The 21525-nt window shown below is 47.1% G+C and overlaps 1 protein-coding gene across 1 annotated transcript in view; it reads right to left on the bottom strand.

Annotated features, from left to right (window-relative positions):
* FAM110A (family with sequence similarity 110 member A) overlaps positions 1-21178 on the bottom strand; it is a 30768-nt gene extending 9590 nt beyond the window's left edge. Inside the window, exon 1 of the mRNA XM_084854511.1 lies at positions 21100-21178. The gene's annotated coding sequence lies outside the window, so the exon portion shown is untranslated. The remainder of the gene's footprint in view (positions 1-21099) is intronic.
* Positions 21179-21525: the final 347 nt, after the last annotated feature.

Here is a 21525-nt window from a genome sequence, read left to right as displayed (position 1 = left end):
CTGGAACCTGGAACTTCCCAGGTTCTGCCCCCCCCCCCCCGGCCACCTCTGCTTTTTGTTTAAAAATCCTCACATGTCCAAACATCAAACAACAGAGAAGGCAGAAGGGCTAAGGATTTTGACCAGAGCTATCTCCATAGCAGCTAAGAGAATCTGTGAGCCTGTGTTCTCGGTAGAGATCAGAGAATGGGGGTACTAAACACGGAGCCAGTGAATTCTAGAAATATGTTCAATGAATCAATTAAATTAAATTCTCTGTCCAGATGATGAACACACACACATGCTGATGCTATACTTGTGCTTGGCCTGATATAGCAGGGCAACATCCCACCCGCACATAGCTGATGGGTACAGGGTTATAACTTTGCCATGGGGAAAAGGGATACACCCCGATTTAAATCTTCATTTGCCACGAGCTCGTTAGCGAGTTATACGCAAGCCACTGTCTTCCCGCACCCCTTGCCCCACCTGCAGTACGGAGGTAGTAATATTAGCCTACCCTACCGGACTGTCGTAAGGATCCTTGGGTGCCAAGTGCTTCAAAGGCTTGAGATTCAAGCTGTGCGCAAGCAGCCTCTTGAAATTCTCCACCTTGCTTGTGGGCAGAGAAATTTGGGAGACAATTTCACTGAATTTCTCCAGGGGGAGGAGACATTCCCAGCTAGGGCTCCCCATTGGCAGGGCTTGTAGCACGGCTTCTGTATTTTTTCCTAAAGGTTTTGGGGGTTTCGTGCTGCAACAGCATCAACTGTCCAGTCAGGCCAGCCCCCAGTTTGCATCCCCCGCAATGCAGGAGGGGGCAGTGTTGCATCCAGCTCCGGGGATGGGGTGGAGTTAATGCTCTGCCAAAACCTGTCCTCCAATTTCCTGAAGGTTTTCTCCCCCCATGAAAGAGGCTTCCATTGTTCTGCCTCATTCAGGATGTTTTAGAATGTATTTTTGTGGTGTTTTCGAGTTCACCTAATCACAGCCAGCCTCCCAGGCTGCCTCCACATCCAGATCTGAAAAAGGCCCATGGGAGGAATTACCTCATGGTACCCTAAACTAGGCTTTAGCTGAAGTGTAGGAAGCTGGGGAAGCTACAAGGAGGCCAGAGAGATGGTTGTACAATGAAAGACAGGACAGTTGCGCTCACCCCTTGGCCTCCTCCTAAGCAAGGGAAGCCCAAGAAACCCAAACCCAGCCCAGGAGAAGTTCTCCGAAGTTTCTTCACCATTGAATTTCTTTTCGGCAGCAACTTCTCTTCTATCAAATTGAATGAGAAAGGTGGAAAAAAATGTGGGAGAAATTTTCGGCACAGCACTACTTGAGATGTGCCGTATCAGGAAGAAGGAACTTTGGGGAATTTGAAAGAAAAGACTAAGATGATCAGTAATGGCCTTTCCCAACCTGGCACCTGCCAGATGTGCTGGACTACAACTCCCATGCTGGCTGCAGAATGCTGGGAGTTGTAGGACTTTTTCCTGTCTAAATATGCATAGGCTGTAAGAGGATTCCTACTGAATCAGGATCAGGGTCCATCCAGTTCCATGTTCTGTTTTCCACTGTGACCCACCCAATGCCCCCTGGAAGACCACAAGGTGGGCATGATGGGAATGGCTCATTCCCATTGCTTGTCCATCCTCCCTCCATGTCTGATACTCAGAGGTACACTGCCTCTTTGCATGGAAGTTCCGTTTAACTGTCACAGCTAGTAGCCATGGATCTGTCTTTGCAGAAGAGCTGTGGAAGGAAGTCTGTTGGCAAACAAATGGCGCGGAGGGAAAAGCTGAAGAGGAATGAAGAAGAAAGAAAGTCAAGACAGAGGTAGCCTAGAAACAGAGACAATATAGCCGGTCATCGGATAACTTGGCACGTAAGCTAGTCTGTTGCCGTAGGGTATTTTAATTGGTTGGTGCACTTTATTTCTTTTATTGTTGTGTTTTCCATTTATTAGTTTTTGTTATGCTTTAATTAAGATTTTGTTTTTAACCTGGATTTTATTGTTGGCCACCTTGAATGCAACGTTTTGGGTGAGAAGGTGGGATATCAGATCAATCAATCAATCCATGCCACTTTAAAAGGGCAACGGAGGCTGTCTACAACAAACGGAATTGGGGGCTGGGGGCCCAGAGCAGCTGCTGCTCTCGGGAGCCAGAGAAGCTCATCTGGAAAAGATTCAGAGAGTAACATAACATATGGCTGACAGGGTAGAGGAAGTGTGTCATGGGTAAGTGCTTGTTTGGTTGGTTTATTATATTGCTATCCCGCTTCTCCTGAAATGGACTCACGTAGCAGCTCACAGCAATGGAAATGCTGAACGAAGGACAATGGAAGCGCAGTGCAAAAGACTTGGAGAGGGAAGGGGTTCTCAGCTGGAGCAGGTGTGATGGAAAGCTGTCTGGTATGATAAAGGCCTCAGCGGTTGGATCTAGACGTGGTCTCAAGGCAAAGTGCCATTCTAGGGGCTAAAATGTTGGCCTTAGACAGTGGGAGCTGGTGGCTCCGATGTCAGTGGGGTGGTAAATCCGCTCTGGGTTTCAGCCAGAACCAGTCAGAACTCTAAAGGGGCTAACCAACTTTGATGGCCCCTTTAGAGTTCTGACTGAAACCTGGAGCGGATACACTGCCCTGCTGACATCGGAGCCACCAGCCTCCACTGGCCTTAGATTGGAGAGGTCTCCTGGTCTCCTCTCGTCTAGACTACTGTAATGTGATCTACATGGGGTTACCCTTGAAGACAGTTCGGAAGCTGCAGATGGTGCAGAATGCAGTGGCTCACCTGATTAAAGGCAGCCACCGGCGTGATCACATCACTCCAGTGCTGAAGGAATTGCACGGGTTACTAGTGGTTTTCTGGGCCAAATTCAAGGTGTTGACCAGACAGGCCGCTTAACAAGATCAGCCTCGGATGGCCTTCTGCCTGTCCCATCAGCTAGGACAGCTAGGCTGGTGAGGACAAGGGAGAGGACCTTCTCTGTGGTGGCCCCCACCCTGTGAAACTTCCTCCCTAGGGAACTCCGTCATGTCCCCTCTTTAATGAGCTTCCGCCATGCACTAAAAACTTGGTTATTCAGGCAGGCATTTGGGGTGGGTTAGGGTATTTTTAAATAATGTTTTAATGCATAATTTTACTATTTTAAATTGTACCATTGTACATTGCCCGGAGTGGCTGGGTGACCGGCCAGATGGGTGATTAAGAAATTTAATAAATAAAATAAATAAAATAGAGACCTGTGTTCAAATCCCCTCTCAGCCATAACGATCACTTGGTGAAATTGGGCCAATCACCTTCTCTCTGCCCACTCTACCCCACAGGGTTGTTGTGAGGATGAAAAAAAAAGCAGGGGTGGGTGGGATGGCGTATAGGCTGGCCTGAATGCCTTGGAAGGGAGGAGGGGTTAAAAATTTGATCATATAAAACTGCATAATAAAATGACTACATTGCCTAGGTGTAAGTAATAATAGTGTGAGTTGATTTGTGGTGTTTTGTTTGTTTGCATAATAACTAACTTCGGGGTTGGTGGCTGCATGGATTCCTTGTGTTGCTCTTTGCGTCCTTGATGAATCAGCACACAGGCTCTAGAGGGGAATGATCTACCCATCGACCACTGACAAGTTGAATGGGGAGGGCAGTGGAAAAGATGCCCCCTGAATCCAAAACGAAGGATATGTCCCCTGATTCCACTACACCAGCCTCCCCTAACCTGGAGCCCTGCAGAGGTGTTGGACTGCAACTCCCATCATCCCCAGGGGATGATGGGAGTTGCAGTCCAACACCTCTGCAGGGCTCCAGGTTGGGGGAGGCTGCACTACTCATATTAAAAATCATCAGCTGTTGCTAAGCAAGAGGTTAAATCCAAGTCTCTCAGCCTAGGATGCAGTGGGAAGATTGCAACAGAGAAAGAATGCAGAAGTATCGTCAATGGGGCGTTTGCAACACCAGGAGGGTGGAACCAGCCTGCCCTTGGGGCCCTGGAAGAAACACGTAGGCAGGTCAGGATCTTCCAGCCTCAACAGTAAAACTGTCTATGGAAGCATTCCCAAGGTCACGCCACTGGAGCCCATTTTCAAGCATTCTCACAATCACTGATTGGACTCAGCCCAGCCCCCCTTGCTGCTGGAGTCAGGCTGTCTCCCTCTGGCTTCTGACAACTCACCGGGCCTGGCCAATATATGCTTTCAAGCCTAGGGGCAGGCTGCTATTTCCAAAATGCTGAATGATGCATAGTCACACAATACATTTGTATGGAAACATGGACTACGCACAGTCCCTGTGACCATTTGCCCCTCCGTAGAAAAGCATACCTGTGGCCCCTCAGAGCAGCCAGGTGCCATGCAAGCCTTACCGCACGGCACCCTCCCGGTGTATAGGGTGGTCATGTTTCCTCTTTTACAGAGGACAGTCCTCCATTTGAAGAGCTGCCAGGGGACCATCCTCTATTCGAAGGCATCCTCTGTCTGAAGAGCTGGTTCAGTGTCAAGATAAAGAACCAGAACAGAGCTGCGTCCCATCCACAGTTGTCGCCCGGACACCAGAGCGAACAGGCAAGCACACAGGTCACCCGGTCACAGTCTTCTGCACTATGGTGAGATGGACTGTATTTCTATTTAAATTATTATAATCATTGCTACATTTGCATCTAGTCATGTAATTAGCATCGGCACATTTTATAAAAATGTGTCTTCTTTTGTCCTCTTTTTCTGGCGACTCGCAAGTGGCCACGCTATATTTCAATCCTACAGGAGTGGACAGTACCGATTCAGATTGTCTCTTTGAATGTAGACCATCGCAAAACAAGCATTTAACAAAAGATACAAGGTATCAATATATATAAAACATATTTACATAAATAAAATTAACACAAACCCAGATCATATAAAATAAAATTCTGCCTCTGCAGCGAAAATAAGTAAAAATTACACACACCTGTATAACATTATATAAAATCAGTCATGAACTTAAAGTTGCAAATCTCCCTGAAAAGACACTGCATTCTCCTTTAATTTTCCCCCCCTAACATCAGTTACTGTAGATCGAAAACATGCAGTCTTCGCAGTTATTTATCTTCCCCACAAAGCACATAGATTCCAGTTTCATCGACAGACCTCCCCCAAATATATCACTAAAATCTGACCCAAATATTGTTCCCCCAGCACGTTATACAAATGTCAGCATATAATAATATGTACAAGATCTTCCACCTGCTTTCATCCACAAGGACACTCAGAATATGGCCTATCCCTGAAAAAGGACCAAAGAGGACACAGATCTGCCTCAAATCTGGATGTGCTAATATGTATAGCTACAAATTAAGAATTAATGACTATAATTTACACTGTATCTCACCATAGTGGGGAAGACTGTGTGAGCAGGTAACCTATGGACCCGCTCAGTCTGCTATCCAGGTGTAACTGTGGATGAGCAAAATCAAGTCCTAGATCTTCCCTCTTTAATTAGTTCTTTAATTTAATCCGCAGGTGGGCTGGACAGCCCTTCAGATAGAGGATGCCTTCAAATAAAGGTCTGTCCTTTGACAGCCCAGCAAATAGAAGCCTGTCCTCTGTAAAGTGGGGCACATCACACACACTCACACACACCCTGGTAGAACATGGATCGAACTGGAACAAACAGGGAAATGAAGGCAGAACTACGCCTCACCCCAGAAAAACACAGGATTCCAAGGAATTGCCTTCCAGTTCCTACGAAAGTTCAGAGGGTGGCATTTGCAAGGGAGAAATGGCTGTGGGAGGGGGAATACTACATCAGCAAAGCCACGGGGCTCCCCTCTGCCTCCCAAGCTAATACAGTCTGACATTTGGATATGAGAGCTGTCCCGTGGGAATTTATCCCATGGGTGTCGTTATTATTTATTAAGGCAGCACCAGCAACGCAGGTGGCATTTTAAAGAGTTTCATCTACGGAAACAGACAGGTCCCCGCCCGCAAGGCGCTCATTGTCTAAACTAGCCACTCGGGAAGACAATAGGAGGAAGGAACGGAGAGACAAGGAGAGTGAGGAATGGACAAGTGAAAGCGAAGCTACGCATGCTGAAGCTTGGTTACAGCTAGGGAGGAGGAGAAACGGATGCTGAGCATTTTCATTGCCCTTTTCCTTAAGTGGCCAATGCATTTCACATGCGTGCCCTTCTTTCAAAACCCTGCAAGGCAGGACAGTATTATTATCACCCCCATACTGAAGATGGGGAGTGGGAAAAGCTGCAGCTGGGAGAATGGGGATTTGCTCAAGTCCCCTGCGAGTCCATACTTGAGAGTTGACCCAGGGGGATCCCATAACCTTAACACAGATCAGCCTGATGCACATTCAGCTTAGGGCACCTTCTCGCAGGCATGTGCCAGCTCCAAGGTCACAGCTTTGGGCACACGGGCTCCCCGTCCAGAGATACACTATCACAAAATGCTGTCAGGATGCAGTTGTGTGCACATGGTGCTGAGAGCCACACATACCAAAACAACAACAACAGCCCAGAACCTTCAGGGATGGTAGCTACACGTCCAAAGCAATCCTAACACACCTCGAATCATAATCTTTGAACATGGTCTGGCACAGGGGAAAATTTCGGCCTCTCCTACGTTAAAGCTAGAGATATACAGACTTTGCAAAATCAATTCTGTCTGTGTTTTGCAGATTGTCAGGTGCCTTTAGTTCCGTCATCTTCTTGTCAGCAGAACTGGATTTTTACCAATTTCCCAAATTTGCATAAATTCACATTTGCGAAAATGTGCACATCCCCCCCCCCCCGGTGTATTTTCATGCTTTAGCCTACGCACATTTCAACAAGGTTTTTTTAGTTTACATATTTTTCTACGATGGAGAGAGCAATCCTATGGTCGCTAGTCAGCGGCTAGATGGCCATAGGATATGTGGTTTTCCGGGAACCGACCTCAGAGCCTGCGCTCCAAGGTCGGTTTCAGGAAAACCGACCTTCCCTCGTTCCGTGCTGCCTGCGAGGCAGCGTGGAATGGCTACAAGCTCCGCACTCAGAAGAGGAGCGCAGAGAGGCCAAAACAGGGCGTTCCGGGGCAGGGAAAGCAGAAATGTCGGTACGGCACATCCTATGTGTCGTCCAGCAGCCTCCTCCTCTACTCCACCTTCCTGAGGCTAGACAGCCAAAATCGGCTGTCTAGCTGCACATGCAGGGCAGGAGAAGTGCCGAGGGAATGATCCCCTCCATGCGTCTCCTGCCCTGCATTGGATAGGTGGTCTTCTCCGAGTTCAGAGGCGGCCACCTATCCCCATAGGATTGTGCCCTAAATGTGTGTAAAATTCCAGAAAGTTTAAAAAATGTTCTGCAAGTCCATGGAATCCGTGGGACTCAGGAAAAGCTGGTCTGCTGCAGAATCGGCAGGTCGGACTCATAGAAATCCAAACTCATTTGATTCCATTACAGATTTCTCCGACACCCCTAATTAAAGTGTATCCATCCCAGTGCTGTCTACTTCAGCTATTGGGTGGTATAGAAATGAAATAAACAAATATGCCCCAGTGGTGGCAGTTCTTCAAGGTCCAAGCCAGTAGACAGGCCCTTGTTGTTGGAGAAACCAAGGACTGAACCTGGGACCGTCTGCATTCAAGGTGCATGTTCTACTGCTGTGCTAGGTCAATTCACCATCCTCTGACTATGCGGAGGGCCCAACAGTATGCTTCAGGGGTGCTAAAGGGCAATACTCGCAGAAAAAAGGTATCCTAAACCACACAAAAAAGCCCCCAAACAGTATAGGTTATAGGAAACTATATATACAGGTGTGTTAAATATACAAACAATGCTAATATACAATTAAAAATGAGGTTTTAATAAAATATTGCAAACAAGGTTAAAAAGATCTATAAACAGTCCTCAAGTATTCCCTTGTTGCTGTTCAGTCGTTAAGTCATGTCCGACTCTTCGTGACCCCACAGACCATAGCATGCCAGGCCTTCCTGTCCTCCGCTCTCTCCCGGAGTGTGCTCAAGTTCATATTCATTGCATCGGTGATGCTATCTAGCCATCTCATCCTCTGCCATCCCCTTCTCCTTATGCCTTCAGTCTTTCCCAGCATCAGGGTCTTTTCCAGGGAGTTTTCTCTTCGCATTAGGTGGCCAAAATATTGGAGCTTCAGCTTCAGTATCTGTCCTTCCAATGAGCAGTCAGGGTTGATTTCATTTAGGATTGACTGATTGGACCTCCTTGCAGTCCAGGGGTCTCGTAAGAGTCTTCTCCAGCACCACAGTTCAAAAGCATCAATTCTTCGGCGCTCAGCCTTCCTTATAGTCCAGCTCTCACAGCCATCCATTACTACTGGGAAAACCATAGCTTTGATTATGCGGACCTTTGTCAGCAAGGTGATGTCTCTGCTTCTTACTATGCTGTCTAGGTTGGCCATAGCTTTCCTCCCAAGGAGCAAGCGTCTTTTAATTTCATGGCTACAGTCACCGTCTGTGGTGATCTTGGAGCCCAAGAAAATAAAATCGGTCACTGCTTCCATTTCTTCCCCTTCTAGATGCCAGGAAGTGATGGGGCCAGATGCCATGATCTTCGTTTTTTTAATGTTGCGTTTCAAACCAGCTTTTGCACTCTCCTCTTTCACCCTCAACACGAGGCTTTTGAGATCTTCTTCACTTTCTGCCATTAGGGTGGTATCGTCTGCATATCTGAGGTTGTTGATAATTCTCCCGCCAATCTTAATTCCGACCTGTGATTCATCTAACCCGGCGTTTCTCATGATGTACTCTATTTATAAGTTAAATAAGCAGGGCGACAATATGCAGCCTTGTCATACTCCTTTCCCAATTTTGAGCCAATCGGTTGTTCCATGTCTGGTTCTTACTGTTGCTTCTTGGCCCTCGTACAGGTTTCTCGAGACAGGTAAGGTGGTCTGGTACTCCCATCTCTTTAAGAATTTGCCACAGTTTGTTGTGATCCACACAATCAAAGGCTTTAGCGTAGTCAATGAAGCAGAAATAGACGTTTTTCTGGAATTCTCTTGCTTTCTCCATGATCCAGCGAATGTTGGCAATTTGATCTCTAGTTCCTTTGCCTCTTCAAAACCCCGCTTGTACTTCTGGTAGTTCTCGGTTCACATGGTGCTGAAGCCTAGCTTGTAGGATTTTGAGCATCACCTTGCTGGCATGTGAAATGAGCGCAATTGTACGGTAATTTGAACACTCTTTGGCATTGCCCTTCTTTGGATTTGGAATGTAAACTGACCTTTTCCAGTCTTGTGGCCACTGTTGAGTGTTCCAAATGTGTTGGCATATTGTGTGCAGCACTTTAACAGCATCATCTTTTAGGATTTTTAATAGCTCAGCTGGAATACTGTCCTCTCCACTGGCTTTGTTGTTAGTAATGCTTCCTAAGGCCCACTTGACTTCACTCTCTAGGGTGTCCGGCTCAAGTTCAGTGACCGCACTATCATGGCTACCAGGGACATTCAGATCTTTCCTATATAGTTCTTCTGTGTATTCTTTCCACCTCTTCTTAATCTCATCTGCTTCTGTTAGGTCCCTGCCTTCTTTGTCCTTTATCATGCCCGTCTTTGCACAAAATGTTTTTTTTCTCCGAAAATCTCCGATTTTTTTGAAGAGATCTCTGGTTTTTCCCATTCTGTTGTTTTCCTCGATTTCTTTGCATTGTTCATTTAAGAAGGTCTTCTTGTCTCTCCTTGCTATTCTCTGGAACTCTGCATTCAGTTGGATATATCTTCCCCTTTCTCCCTTGCTTTTCGCTTCCCTTCTTTTCTCAGCTACTTGTAAAGCCTCATCAGACAGCCACTTTGCTTTCTTGCATTTCTTTTTCTTTGGGTTGAATTGAGTTGCTGCCTCCTGAACAATGTTACGGACCTCCGTCCATAGTTCCTCAGGCACTCTGTCTATCAGGTCTAATCCCTTAAATCTATTCCTCACCTCCACCGTATATTCATAAAGGGATATGATTTAGGTCATACCTGAATGGTTTAGTGGTTTTCCCTATGTTCTTCAATTTAAGCCGAAATTTTGCAACAAGAAGCTCATGATCTGAGCCACAGTCAGCTCCAGGTCTTGTTTTTACTGACTGTATAGAGCTTCTCCATCTTTGGCTGCAAAGTATATAATCAATCTGATTTCGATATTGACCATCTGGTGATGTCCATGTGTAGAGTCGCCTCTTTTGCTGTTGGAAAAGAGTGTGTGCTGTGATCAGAGTGTTGTCTTGGCAAAACTCTATTAGCTTTTGTCCTGCTTCATTTTGTACACCTAGGCCATGCTTGCCTGTGTTATCCCAGTGATTTCTTGACTTCCCACTTTAGCATTCCAATACCCTATGATGAAAAGGACATCTTGTTTTGGTGTTAGTTCTAGAAGGTGTTGGAGGTCTTCATAGAACCGATCAACCTCCGCTTCTTCGGCCTCAGTGGTTGGGGCATAGCCTTGAATTACTGTTATGTTGAATGGTTTGCCTTGGATTCGTACTGTGATCATTCTGTCGTTTTTGAGATTGTACCCCAGTACTGCTTTCCCCACCCTTTTGTTGATTATGAGTGCTACTCCATTTCTTCTAAGGGATTCTTGCCCACAGTAGTAGATATGATGGTCACCTGAATTAAATTCGCCCATGCTTGTCCATTATAGTTCGCTGATTCCCAAGATGTCGATGTTCAAGCTTGCCATCTCATGTTTGACCTCCTCCAGCTTACCTTGATTCATTGATCTTACATTCCAGGTTCCTAAACAATATTGTTCTTTACAGCATCAGACTTTCTTTTCACCACCAGACACATCCACAGCTGAATGTCCTTTTGGCTTTGGCCCAGCCTCTTCACTCTTTCTGGTGCTACTTGGAAATTCCCTCTGCTCTTCCCCAGTAGTATATTGGACACCTTCCAACCTGAGGGGCTCATCTTCCGGCGTCATATCTTTTAGCCTTGTGAGACGTTCCATGGGCTTTTCTTGGCAAGAATACTGGAGTGGGTTGCCATTTCCTTCTCCAGTGGACCACATTTTGTCAGAACTCTCCACCATAACCTGTCCGTCTTGGGTGGCCCTGTACAGCATAGCTTATGGCTTCACTGAGTTACGCAAGCCCCTTCACCACAACAAGGCAGTGATCCATGAAGGGGCAAGTATTCCCTACATGCATATTATTATAATTCCTATCTATACCGGGCTATACAAATTTTGCAATGCCCCTGGCCCATATGCGTTTTGACCTAGATGGTCTTCATCAGTGGGAAAACTAAAAACAGATTACAGCCCATATAATCACCAATTACAACTAATATCTCATAACTGCAGAGATTCTGTATAAAGCCAACAATTTGTAAACTAGTAGGATTGTTGGCTTCTCACCAAGCGGGATGTATGTATGTCTGCTGAATACGGGAGTATAAACATTTCCTCCCATACCCAAGATGGTAAATTTCTTCCATCAATGTATACTGAGCAGGACTGTATCCCACTCTATTTCAAGAAAGAAAAGATTTTTAACACTACGTCCTACTCCACCATGCGGCTTGGTGTACAGAAAGATTAAGCCATCTGCATTACGTGGGTGAGGAAACACTCCTTTTTGGAGTTCCAAACATGGGGGTTGAGTCATAAATGCATATACAGCTTTCGATGAGTCATCATGTGTTGATGCGTGTGTGAATGTTGAAAAGAATTTCATTTAGGGCAATGAAAGAGCAGCCTGCACTGCTTTCCCTGTGACGGCCGTTTCACGTGTGGAAAGCATCATGCGACGTTGCCTCTGTCAAGCAGGGAACACGCACGGCAGAAGGAATCCTTAGGATCAAAGCCGAGCTACGTGCTCAGCAGCTCGAGGTGATACAGCTGCAGCTGGGCTGTATCATTTCAAACTGCAGGGGAGGAAACCGAAGGTTGGCATGCTCTCCAAAATTAAATAGGCAAACTCCTTGCACCTCCAAAACTCACTTGTCAAGGAGTTATATGGAGAAACACATATTTGGCCCCATCTACAGTGTGATGTGGATTGTGTGCTTTGATGCACAGTGTTTAGCTGGAATGCTGAGTCTGGCTGCAGAGATCCAGGTTCAGATGTCTGCCCAGCCATAAAGCTCATGGGGTACCCTGGGCCAGTTCACCATCCCTCATCCTAACCTATCTCATAGGGTTGTCGTCAGGATAAAATGAGGAACCCTGGGAGTAGTTCTGGGAGGGGAATAGGGACACTAATAGCACATTCTTAGGATTGTTGCAACAAAGCCGCAGCTTCTTGAGTTTCTTAGGAGGAGCCGCACCACCGCTGTAGTGCAGGCATGCCCTAAGATGACTTGGAGGTGCCATCTCTGAAGTCTAAGCAACAGGCCCATCTGGCAAGCCAAATATGGAACAGAAAACCTCAAAGCCGGGGTGAACAATGGGAAGCACAAAGGCCTTGTTCAAGCAGAGACTGGAAAGATTGAGCAATGGGTGAAGTGGAGGAGAAACCAGGACAAATACGTCCTACCCCAAAGATCACAGAAAGGATATTTCCTGAAACTATCTGCAAGGGTGGATTGAATACTGTGCCCTCACCCCCTGACTCAACCACAGCCCCCTCCTGACTCCATGAGTCTAGGAACTGAATTGTAACAGGTCACATTTCTCCCCACCCCCGCATTTTTCTCTCCTTATTGCCCCAGTATAATTATTTAATAATTACCTTTATATCCCACCATTTTTCCTCTTGCAAGGAATGCACGGTGCCTTACATGGCCCTCCTCCTCTTCATTTTATCCTCACGATAACCCAGTGAGGTAGGTCAAGCTGAGAGTTGGTGACTGGTCCAAAGTCACCCAGTGAGTTTCATGGCCAAGTGGGGACTAGAACCCATGTCTCCAGAGTCCCAGCCCAACACTCTAACCACTACACTACACTGCCTCTCAGTATACCCTTATCCATAACCACTTCACCTCCATTTCCACCATCCTCAGCTGCCCAAAGATCTTCTGCTGCCTTAAACAATTCCCCCCATTCCCCCTTGTGCCTGCAAACCCCCTCCAGGCAGTGCCCACAATCCTCCACTCTCCCTAAAATGAAGCTGAAATCCTTACAGCTTAATTCCTTGCTATTGTTGCCTTTCTCTGTCGTCTTTTCTCTCCCCTGCTATAAGGGCCGGCCCTGCCAATGGGCAAAGTAAGGCAACTGCCTCAGGCAGCAGGTGCTCGGTGGAGGTGGGGGGGTGACTCCATAAACTGTTATATAAATGTAACAATCATCAGAGGTTCCAGAAAGCAAGGAAATCCATTGCACCTTTCTTGTTCGCCACACAACCGGTGTAGCTTCAGAACCACAACATACACCTCGCTGTCTTCCCGCACATGTCCTATGCCCAAAATAGCCTCCACCTCGAGACCTCTCAACCAGTTAGACTTGTTGCTGGTGGAGCCCAGGAAGAGCTCACGCCATGGGTGGGAAGGACAAATGTTCTCTAGAAAGGGGTAATTAACTTACACAAGTTCTGCATGGGACAGAACGGAGCCAGGCATTTCACTACTACTGCTTCCTCTTAAGGGAAAGTCATTGGTATGTTTTCAGCCATCTTTGGAGGTCCATAAGAAGAGCCCTGATGCACTAAGGTCCAGTATTTTGTTCACGTAGCGGCCAACCAGATGCCCACAGGCAAAGATGGGTGTCCCTCTCAACGCATCCCTCGCCCCTCAGCACCCTTTCTACACAAGGCACCCCAGAAGCACCCCAGCCTAACGGATTGTCACCTCCTCTCTGTCAGTCTCTGGGCCTTCCTGTAATGGAGCACAGCTTTGCACCGGGCCCAAGTCCAAACATCTCCAGTTAAAAGGATCGGTAGTTGGGGGAACCCCTTTGGAGAATCTGTGCAAACCAGATTGAACAATACTGAGCTGTATGGACCACTTCAGCCTGAATGCTGGCACCCCTTTGACCACCTGCCTTTGTGAGGGGCGCCTCTTGGTACCCCAGTTTTTTCAATGGGTATTTCTGACTAAAGTGGGTTTGCCCATCTGTTTTAGAGAATATGGCATTGGTGTGAGTTTCTAGATTGATTAACACAGAGTGTAAGGATGTGTTTGTGGAATAAAAACATTTGGCACAAAGCCTCAAATTCTCCTCTTCAACAATGAGAACTAGTAACTTAATTCTGGGTTCTGCACCAAGGCCCTATTTGTGTGGCCATGCCTTTTCTAAACCCCAGTTCTATATTTAAACAGAGTGTTGTGGTTTTTAATAATCCCATCATTTCAGAATTCATTTCAGCTTGGCTCATCCAATTTGAAGACACAATGTTTGCACACCAAAAGGTGGGAGGAGGAGGAAACTGGCCGCACCCAGAGCAACCGAATGTGCAGAAAGTTTAGAGGTTGCTTGGAGTGGATAATTAGAAACTCTCCTCTGCCTCAGTAGATTAGATCTTTACACCCAGTTCCTGTCCCTCTGGTCTCAGCCTCTGCAAACATACCATGGAGACACTCCTAGAAGGCAAGGAGGAGATAGGGAAAAAAGAGGGGAAACTCTCCCAACAGAACCATATGGATGGCCTTCCTGGAGGGCAAGTCTTGAAGGACAATGTCTGATGGGCATCAGGGCAAGGCAACGATCCGGTGGATCCACAGTTGGCTACAGAATCGGACTCAAAGAGTGCTTATCAATGGGACCTTCTCAAATTGGGGAGAGGTAACGAGTGGGGTACCGCAGGGCTCAGTCCTGGGCCCAGTGCTCTTCAACATTTTTATTAATGACTTGGAGGAGGAGGTGCAGGGAATGCTGATCAAATTTGCAGATGACACCAAATTGGGCGGGATAGCTAATACTTTGGAAGACAGAAACAAAATTCAAAGTGATCCGGATAGACTGGAGCGCTGGGCAGAAAACAACAGAATGACATTTAATAGGGATAAATGCCAAGTTCTGCACCTAGGAAAAAGAAACCAAAGGCACAGTTACAAGATGGGGGATACGTGGCTCAACAACACTACAAGCAAGAAAGTTCTTGGAATTGTTGTCGATCACAAGCTGAATATGAGCCAACAATGTGATGTGGCTGCAAAAAAAGGCAAATGCTCTTTTGGGCTGCATTAATAGAAGCATCGCTTCCAGATCCCGGGAAGTACTAGTTCCCTGCTACTCAGCACTAGTTAGGCCTCATCTGGAGTACTGTGTCCAGTTCTGGGCACCACACTTTAAGAAGGATGCAGACAAGCTGGAGAGGGTTCAGAGGAGGGCAACAAAGATGATCAGGGGACTGGAAACAAAGCCCTATAAAGAGAGACTGAAAGAACTGGGCATGTTTAGCCTTGAAAAGAGAAGACTCAGGGGAGATAGGATAGTGCTCTTCAAGTACTTGAAAGGTTGTCACAGAGAAGAAGGCCAGGATCTCTTCTTGATCATCCCAGGGTGCAGGACACAGAATCATGGGCTCAAGTGACAGGAAGCCAGATTCCAGCTGAACATCAGGAAAAACTTCCCGACTGTTAGAGCAATACGACAATGGAACCAACTACCTAGGGAGGTGGTGGGCTCTCCCACACTGGAGGCATTCAAGACAAGGCTGGACAGCCATCTGTCAGGGATGCTCTGACTTGGATTCCTGCATTGAGCAGGGGGATGGACTTGATGGCCTTGTAGGCCCCTTCCAACCCTACTATTCTATGATTCTATGATTCTAAGGCAACCTGAGAAGGAGGCCTAAACATTTATTAACATTCATATCCTGCCCTATCCCAAAGGCTAGAGGTGAGCAGCAAAAACAGCTATTATAAAAAAAACCTCCTATGGCTAAGAAGTTACCATTGGGGCCTGCAACAAAATGTTGCAGTGTGAAGTGCTTCTGTTCAGGGTGCAAGACAGCTTGCCAGCCATGCCCTTTTCCATGATACTCTATTCCATTGCCCTTCCCCACTGCTTTTCCATCCCCTCAAACAGTAGGTCAGCATCCCATACCCACTGAACATGAGCAGTCTTCATTTGGCTGTTTCGGGGGGCAGGGATGGCCAGATAGACAGATAGACAGACAGAACTTCTGCAGACCTTGAGATTTCCCCAAGCCTGCTGTGATCTCACTCTTGTGTGAGGATGTAGCCAATGGTCTACTTAAGAACTGGCATTCCTAGAAAAAAGTTCAGTATAACTTGTGGCCCTCCAGATGTTTTGGCCCACAACTCCCATGATCCCTCACTGTTCACTATGCTGGTTAGGGCTGATGGGAGCTGTAGGCCAAAACATCTTGAGGGCCACAGGTTGCCCACCCCTGCTATATAGAACAGATGTCAAGCCAGAGTTATCTGTTTGATGCAGCTTGTGCCACACAAGGTAATTGGGGGGTTTACATTTGCATCCAGATCCAGGGGTGAATGGCCATGATTCATCGCTGATAGCAGAGGAGGCCAATGAATCCCACTTCCTTCCACCATCAATGTGTCATTAACCCACACACAACGGCATTCCCGCAGGCTTAGATGCACAGAGGGCTGATCTCTGGAGTCCCTTTTCTTTTGGTGTTGCAGCAGGATTCAGGGTGGGTGTTCCGCGCCACAGAGCCCCTATTGTGCATGCAAACTGATCACTTGAAAGTAGGCCAGGGAAGTGTAACTTGCCACAAGGGTGATGATGGAGTCTCGAGCCACGATAAGCTAATTCATGTCAGGAGCAGTTCAGGCACAGGAACCTCTCTGCTGCTGGCTGGACCGCTGTGATCCGGGAGAAAAAGCTGAAGGGCCTTGAAAGGAAAGGGAGAAGAAGAATCCCGGCCCTCAGAAAGCAGGAGGCAGGGGATCAGGGAGGCAGCCAGTCCAGGGAAAGGGATGTGTGGGCTTAGGAAAGGAGGAATGCGCCAAAGGGAAGAGGAGAAGGCCAGAAGCTGGAGGCCGGGGCAGGGAAGCAGCATGAGGGAGGAGCTGTGTGCTGCAGAGATGAAGGAATGCAGGCAGTGCCAGTGCTACGAAAGCTTTTAAAGATATTTCTTGTCATTTTCCTTTTTTATGGCTATTTTAATGATATTAGTTCCACCCTTATAATTACATTGTGTGCTTGGTTTAACAGGATTATATTATATAAGTCGTTCATTGTTCTCATGTGAGGTGCCCCCAAAGACGTGTATTTCAAAACACACTAGGCCAATAAAACCTTCTATTTTTGTGCGCCCTTGAGATCTCGTCTCCCCGCTCCCTTCCACCAACCGCCACTGTTATTTCTCTCCGGTTGTTGGTGCGTTCCCTCTTTTGGTTTCCCAAAGCCTCACTCGCCATGACATTTACAGAGTGACTTTGGGCTGTCTCTCAGCCTCAACTACCTCACAGGGTTGTTGTGAGGATAAAATCAGGGGATGCAGGGAAAGAACAACAGGCCCTGCCCAGAGCTCCTTGGAAGAAGGGTGGGATAGAAAAATAAATATTGCTTTGAAACAGCCAGCCTCAAGTGAATCCTCTGACTTCCTAATTCCAGCCACAAATCGCTCGCCAAAGGTGGCCTCACACTGAGTTGGAAATAAACCTGTGCGATGAACTGAGATGAAGTTATTTTTGCAAACCGACCTGGTAATATGATTGAAGGGCAGCATATTAGTACAATAAGTAAGTAGGTAGGTAGGTAGATAGATAGATAGATAGATAGATAGATAGATAGATAGATAGATAGATAGATGGCGTTCTATAACTTAGACTGGAGTGTTCTGGGTTCGAATCCCAGCTCAACCATGAAACTCACTCAGTATCATCTCTCAGCCGAGCCCTGCCTTACAAGGTTGTTGGGAGAATAAATGGGGACAGTTGATGTTCTAACTCTAGGGTTTCTCAGAAGCTGATCAAGGGGTCCTAAAATCAGAAGATATATAATGGCAGAGAAGCTTCCATGAAAGAAAGACACCCCTTGCTCATTCTGACAGTTTTGGAGGGAGGGCATTTCAGATGATGAAATCTGGGTACGGGGAAAGGGTTAACACACACACGCACCCCTCAGTACCTTAGCCCCAGGCTGGGGTGCCACAGACGCTTTAGAGGAAATGCTGGAGATAATCTTGTCTAGTTGTGCCCTTAAATTATGGTGTTAAAACTCTGGGTTTTGGTTTAAAAAAACAAAATCCAATTCCTGCCTGTAAATGGGCTCAAGAATTAATCTCAGAGCTGTGAGGATGAATGTAAAGCAGTTTGCCAGTCAAGGGCCCTAAGTAATAATAATAATTAAGCTCCTTCAGTTAGTAACCATGAGGCATTGTTCATAATATCCTGCCAGCAGAGCCCCCAAATTGTCCCATACCATTTATTGTTTTGCATTATATTGTATTTTATTCTTTTTCAATATTTGTATTGTATTTTACATTTTAAATTTGCTTTAAAATGGCATTTAGTTTTTTAACTGGTTGTAACCTGCCCAGAGAACATTAGTTATTGGGCAGATTAGAAATGTACTACATGAATGAAAGAATGAATAAATACATATTTAAATCTTTACCCATCAAAGCCCTTTTGACTATGTCCCATGCACTTCAACCCACCTCATCCAAGGTGTCTGCAGTTGTGGGTCATAACTACAAAAATTTCCCCAGGAGGCAGACTTGGCCTTCAGTGGGTTTGACCACACTGCGGTCCGCTTTCTAGCCTGCCTGCCCCAGAGTCGTTTGTCCTCCTATTCCTGCTCTGTTTGCGCAAACGGAGAGAAATCATTTGAATCCTGTGCCAGGAAATCATCCGCCTTCAAAACAAAGGCTGTTAATCAGTAACACGTGTGCCTTTCTGCATCCATCTGCTTGGTTCTAAGTGCTCCCTTCTGATCCTGATGTTTTGTGTGTCTGAATTTTTGCAGTTTGGAATGTCAGGGGGAAAAACAGTGTGGTTCTGAAAAGAGAAGATATGAGAAAATGAACCACTCAGCAAGGATTGTAGCTTAGAGAATTTTACAAAGGGATTAGACAAATTCAGGGAGGACATATTCGTGGAAGATACCAGAGGATGTTAGCCATGATGGAGCATCTATGTTCAGAAGCGGTCTACCTCTGCGGACGAGATGCTGGGGGCAAACAAAAGGGGACAGCCGTAGTTTTCATGGCTCGCTTGTGAGATTCCCAGAGGCATAACAATATGTGGGGCTTAGTAGACCCCAGCTGTTGCAGGGCGGGGAGGAAGGAGCTCTCGCTCTCATCTGTACTATTCAGAGGAAGCACAAAATGAAGCCATTCAAAAGGGAGGTCATCACCGCCTTACATCAGGACATTCTTGGCTTCAGGGAATATTTGATCATGTTTGACCACAGCCAAATAATAGCCTTCCCCAACCCGCGACCCTCCAGATGTGTCAGACAACACAGTGCAGGCAGCTGGCTGCGGATAATGTAAGTTGTAGTCCAGCACATACACAGGGCACCGGGCTGGGAAAGGCTGAAGTAGATGACAATATCTGCCAAGGTAACTGACTGATGTTTCAGCCCAAAGGTGACTGTTCCCGTTTCCTGCTTAGTCTACCCCTCAGGGCGTGCAGGGGAAGGAGCAAGATCTCAGGGGAAGGGGCCAGAGCCAAAGCGATGGGAGCGGGGGCCAGCCATTCTCCGCTTAGCTATTTCGCTATTTGCTCTGCCCACGCGGCACTCAGGCACCATCCTAATGCTCCAGACACAAGCCAGCCCCACCCGGTGCTGCCTTCTGCCATCAAGGCCCCACTAGGCTCCACCCTCTGATCTGCTAGGCTCCACCCCTGAGCTCCCAGGGCCCACCTACTGCATCTCAGGTGATCCATCAGTCTTATCCACATCCACCTCAGGGGCTTGTGTGAGCGAGTTGCATACGTTGCGAAAATCTCAGCCTATGTGCTTATTTACGCAAAAGCAAGCAAGACAAAATTCCAAGTGCAATTCTATGCGCACCTATAAGCACAGTCCTGGATTTGCCTGTCTGCTGCTGCTGCGATGGCTGTTCTCACAGCCACAGCGGATCCTCTGATCCTTCTTTGCCCCTCTTCCCTACCCCCACCCCTGCATCTGTAAACCCTCAGTTCCTGCTGCCCCATCTCCGTAAGCCACCCGGCGATTAACAACGCAGTCCTACCCATATTTACTGAGAAGCAAGTCCTGCTGTGTTCAACCAGGCTTTCTTCCTGGAAGTTTAGGGCTGCAGCCTTTGTGCTACGCATGGGGCAAATAATAGCAGGGGTAGTTAGCAAATTTAAAGGAACGCTCTTGTATAAAACAACCCAGGCAGCTTCTAAAGAGGGAGCAAAGCTACATGGTGAGAAAGAAGCAACAAAACTGCCCTCGCTCATGAAGCATCTGTGGCCGCCAGTTTTCAGAAGCCTGCAAGATCGACGTTGTAAAAGTAAACAAAACCCATCTGGAGCCTTCAGTGCTCAAGTAAAAGGCAAAAAACTGCACAGCCCTCAGTATCTCTCAGACAACGATAGGGGCCCCTGCTTTACTGAGGGACAAACAGTCATGTGAGGTCCAGGCTGGCACACCTAACTAAGGAAGTCTGCAAACCTTTGTCATGCAAAGTATAATTCCTCATCATTTAGAAAATTCAGTTCATTCTTTTAAATACCATCACACTTCGCATGTCGCTAGTCCTCAGTAATACAGTCTCCAGGGTTTCCAAAGACAGCCAAGTAGACTTTTGAGATCCACCCACAGTCCACTGGGCTCCCTGCCATCCATGACCCACCCAGCCAGCCAGCACAGATGTGCTCTACAAGGTGAAAATAATAAAAAGAATTACAATGGCTTTATACCAAGGCAGACCAACCAGCCCAATGGCCTTTGTTCCCTCAGTAAAGTACCCTCCCCAGGGTCTCAGGACAAGATGTTTCTGTTTCCCTGGCCTGTTGCCTAAGATCCCTTTTAACTGGAGATCAAACCTGGGAGTGATCTTCTATGGGCGAGGCATACTCTGCGCCTGAGCTCCATCGTATTTCTCTGCTAAATGTCCATGTGCCGCTACTAGTTACAAGGTGGGCACTCGACCTGCTGAATGTCTGCCTGCCACACCACAGCTGAAGCCCTACTGGGCGGCGGGGGTTGGAAAGTAGCAGCCTTGTGCTACTAAGAACAATGATCTGTAAAAATTAGTGCAGCTGGAAAGGACCCCTTGCTCTTCTGGTCCCCAGATGATCCGGTTCTAACAGAAATCGAAAAACTGGCTGGAGAGAGAGAGAGGGAGGGAGGGAGAGAAGAAACGACTGGCATTTTACCTGTTCCCAATGAAGAGCTAGGTTCGCAAAGAGCCAGCCGGAGCGTCCCTCCTTCCAGCAATCGCCTGCTGGCTTCTGTGCAGTTTCTGTGTTAAACTTACCAGCTGACCTGAGGGCTCAGGTAACCTGATTGCGCCACTTCCTGTTTACACTCACCTGGGGAATTTTCCTTCCTGCCCTTTTGCCCGAAGGAGGGAGATCAGAGAGTGGGGAAAGAGCAAAGCACGTGTGCCGTCCGCGCATCTGCAAACCAGTTAGGGGGCCAAGACCATCAGCAGGAAAGGGCCGGCCCCAGAGTCTGTAGCCAAGCACGATGCGTGCAGCCTTAATGGAAAACTCACTTGCCCGCCATGGCTGCTGCTCTTTCAGAGCTCTCACACAGTTGCCCTCGAGGGGTGCTCCCTTGTGTCTCGTGCCAGGCTTGGG

Source organism: Heloderma suspectum, chromosome 4, assembly GCF_057233095.1.
Source record: "Heloderma suspectum isolate Gila_16-S chromosome 4, 16-S_ref, whole genome shotgun sequence".
Classification (NCBI taxonomy): Eukaryota; Metazoa; Chordata; class Lepidosauria; order Squamata; family Helodermatidae; genus Heloderma; species Heloderma suspectum.
The sequence above is the reverse complement of the archived record's forward strand: the minus strand, read 5'-3'. Positions and strand labels throughout refer to the sequence as shown.